This window comes from Ammospiza nelsoni, chromosome 1, assembly GCF_027579445.1.
Source record: "Ammospiza nelsoni isolate bAmmNel1 chromosome 1, bAmmNel1.pri, whole genome shotgun sequence".
Classification (NCBI taxonomy): domain Eukaryota; kingdom Metazoa; phylum Chordata; class Aves; order Passeriformes; family Passerellidae; genus Ammospiza; species Ammospiza nelsoni.
The window spans coordinates 122089384-122093644 of record NC_080633.1 but is presented as its reverse complement, the minus strand read 5'-3'; positions in this window follow the sequence as shown (position 1 = coordinate 122093644).

The following is a 4261-nucleotide window of genomic DNA, read 5'->3' as shown; positions in this document are numbered from 1 at the left end:
GAAGAGCACTGACACTAGCTAAATTTGGGGATATTTGGGAGACCTTAATTCCACCCGCTGCTCCAACCCTACTGTTGACATATAACTCCTTACCTCACATGCCAAAGGTTTAAGTAGGGAGAAGCTCTTCTAAAACAGTGCAGAGGTCAATATTCCTGGCTCTCAGCACAGCAGGATAAGCTAACATCCTTAATCACTGTGGGATGCTTCCGTTTGCCCATTAACTACTGATCTGTGTAGAGACCTAACTTGTATTGAGTAACATTTGTTCTAAACATGGATCCAAATGCACTTGCCTGTTAAGAAAATAGAACAAGTTTAAGCTAACTTTGCTTATCTGTATCTTAAGTGGTTGCATCCGAATGAAAGTTTGTAATTATCTTCTGAGGGCTTGTTTAGATGTGATGGTTGATGGAAATGGCAGTGTGACAGGCATTCCAAAGGCACTGGCTAGTCCCAAGTCCCAGAGCGCAGAACTTCTTGCTCCAGAGTATCCTTCTTGTTTAAGTTGGGCTGGAACAGTTTATGCTTATTGCAAGATGCAAAGGTAGCACACACACACACAGAGCTCTGCACACTTAAGTGCAGCTATTTCAGAATAACCCCTGTGCAGGGCTGTGTGTGGAAGAGCCCTGGTGGATGAGCTCAGGGCTGGGGCTGCCTGCAGCTGCCATGGGAAGGGAGGGCTGGATGTCAGCACCAGCAGACACTATACATGCACACACTCTGCAGCAGAAGCTGCTAGAGCAGGTACAAAGGAGTGATCCCCAGAGCCATCTTAGCACCCCAGTCTTCCTCTCCCACCAAGAACCTCTCCCTGCACACAGCTACTAGCTTTCCAAATGCTTCAGCATTACCTGTTCCCCATATCTTAACTGCCACAGCAGCTTTTATTGATAATTGGATTAGGAGAGAAAAGCTCCAGTCATTCCAGTGCCATAAGCACTGGCCCAGGCATATTGTTTGCCAAAATTTTTCAATCAGAATAGATAACATTTTAAAGGTAGTTTGGTCAGCCTACAGACAGGGATGTGTTTAAAGGTTTGATTTTTTTCCAAATACATTGTGGTTCCTTAACTAAGTGCTACAATTAGCCTGCTTAAGAAGAGGGAACCAAACATCCCTTAAGAAGAGGGAACCAAGCCAATTTAACTTAGGTACAAACACACACAAACACAGATCCTGACTTCTGAACATTCATCATTTAGCTCAAAAAAAGAAATTGTGGAAGAAATTAATTGTTTGTGTATTGTCAGCACTAAGCAGATAGCTAAGTATGTAAGCTGGAATGTTATTTCTAAAGTTATTTTAAATATTTGGGTTGTCTACTTAAGCTATGTTTAAATAAAGTTACTATGAATTTCTTCATTTCACTGAAGCCATTATAAAGCCACACTTTCTGTCATTATATACATCAGCATTTAATGGTGAGGGAAAAACCATGGCAGGCTAATTAGAATACCAGGGGGCTGGGGTTTCTGTAACTGCATTTCTAACTTTGTTAGAGTCTAGGGTAGTGTCCCTAGACTCTCCAGCCTTTTTTTGCAAGCTGTGTGACTAAACATCTGAAATTTAGGCTTAGGGGCCTCAGAAAAAAGTAACACTTAAATAGGTGCCCTCATCAACGATTCTGCCTGATTTGCTGTTTCAGGGACTGTTAGAAGACCTCATCTCTGTGATAGTTTTATTTCCTGTTTGTGGGCTATGAATTTGGCTGCAATGGAAAGCTGAGCAGAGCCCCAAAGTGTCTATACTGGGTTTTAATGGAAAGAAACAAACTCCTGAGGTTAAATACTTACTCAACTACCATTTGCATTATGATTATCCCTTTTTGTTGAACAGAGGACTTATCTACCCAGAGACACAAAAAAATTAGGAATCAAATTCAGAGGTTAGGTTAATGATTTTATTAACCTAATAGCAGGCGCAGACTTTCAGAACCATAGTTGCCCATAACTTACTCCTTTATGTGCATTCACTACACAGCTCTGATCCCTCTGAATTTTCCTAAGTTGCTCTTGAAGATAAGACTCATAAGGGTTTGTCTATACACAAAAGTTAGAACAGTTTATGGTGGTGTTTGTATGTTAAGAATAATGGTTGCTGCTGAATTACTTATTCATTATGAAGCTAAAGGGTATTGTTCCTGATGAGCTCACCCCACTCGATCTTCTGCACAAGTACTTATGAGGTAAGGTAAACATATATATATTGTGTGTTACCAACTCTAAATACACAGGCCTAATGGGGGGAAGAACAATTCATACTACAGTGGGCATCCAGCTTAGGTGCTCCAAGCTGCAACTACATTAATACATAAAATAACCTACGAGCACATGATACAGGAAACTACTGGCACCAAAAGCAAGGATACTAAACTTGTCTATGTCATTCCAATGGCTGAGTGGGTACACCAAATTCAGAGACCTGGCAACCCTAGATTCTTTTTAAAGATTAGGAAATAGAGGAGAAACTCTAGAAGCCTCCTATAGATGAACCAGTGATGCAAATTGTCCTGCTCACTGGGAAGTAGACTGCTACAGAATGATTTTCAAACACCCTGTTTACACAGCTATAAGCTTAGCACTATTAAGATAGGGGCTTTCTGAGAAAGCTCTCATTAGGTGCCTATCTCATCAGGTTGTTAGAGCAAGACAAAAAATACCAAGAGGTGCACCCACGTCATCTGGATTTAACAGTAATCTTTCACGGCATTGTCTTACAGAATGAAGGAAAAAGTTCCTATATTAAGCTACTAGTCTAAAGTATTAAATTAGAACTTAAACTTGGCTGGCTTTATGTGAACTAGCACAGTCTATCAGTCACAGCCCAGAAGAGACATAATTTTCATAGTTTCTGATTGCAGTGTTAAAGGAAACTCTCACCATCACATGGTATTTGCAGCAATTTAGGGCAATATAAACAAGGGATACCCCAGTTTCCACTCCATCCTGTCACAAATCTCTTCCTGCTTTGTAGGAATCACTCATTCAACTGGGAAGTGATAGCCAGTCAACAGAAAACCTTCATGGAGAGCTGAGATTGACTTCTTTACATGATTTTTTTTTAAGGTACGACTAGAGGTGACGGGAGTTTTGGAATTATTTCCAAAACAGCTCATGTGTATCAGGAAAACTAAGAAGCTGAATTCTTTTGGAGGCTTGAATTAAGTTTAGGCTCAGTCTCCCACTCTGCAAGACAAGCACTACAGAGACTCAAAGATTCTCCCCCCCAAGCAACTCTCATTAGATCTACAAGGCATCTGGTATTTCCTTTCTCTATGTGTATTGCTGACATTTGAATAGAAGATGAAAAGTTAAGAGAATGAGTTTTAGAAACACGCTCACGGAGAGCAACAGCCACAAGCCACCCCCAGCCACACAGCTGAAGAACTGAGAGAAAAGGTAGCAAATTTAGAGAAACCAGGATGATTGTACATCCAATAATAAAGTAAAACTCTGCAAGCCTTGAAACTTGCTTTTTAAGTAAACAATGTAAATTGGCAGAATGTTTTATAGAACACCTTGGTATTGGTGGTCAGCTTCTTATTTTTCCTTTTCTGTCAGGTTAGTCAGTGTCAAGTATCAATACATCAGACTTTAAAAGCTGCTTCTTAGTCTCACAGAGCAGCAGAGATTGAGACATCTTAGAAAACAAAAGTGCAATACAATAATGCTATGCAATAGAATAAATTTGTTGTACTTGCTTTTAGTGACTTTGCTGTAAGAACATGGGAGGTAATTTGGCCCTGGGGAAATCTTCTTATGACTTTTGAAAAAGAGCATGGAATTTGGAGTAAGGGTTAACGTAAACATTTTCTTCTACTTTCAATTAGTTTCTAAATAGAGTTAGTTAACAACACTGCTCTTGACACAGATACCATTTTTTATTTTATGTGTGCTATGTATATAACTACAGTAACAGCTACAGCTGTACTGAAACTACATTTACTTTTTAACTCACTGAAACTGCATCCACACCAGATCATTTTTTCAAGACCTGAAAGCAGCTCTATAGAACACCAAAATTAATACTCTTCATAACCTCTTGAACCACCTACTTCATCAGTAAGTTTGGAAGACAAAATTGTCAGAAGCTCCATTTCACAGTACTTACTGATAGCCTTCAGAAGATTACACTGTAAACCATGTAGCTGACAAAGTGGATACAGGAGTTGAGCCATAAATATTTGATCTGTGTTGACACCAAAGAGTTGTGGAACAAGTTAGCTCAGTCTTTAAAGGAAACATTCCAATCACCA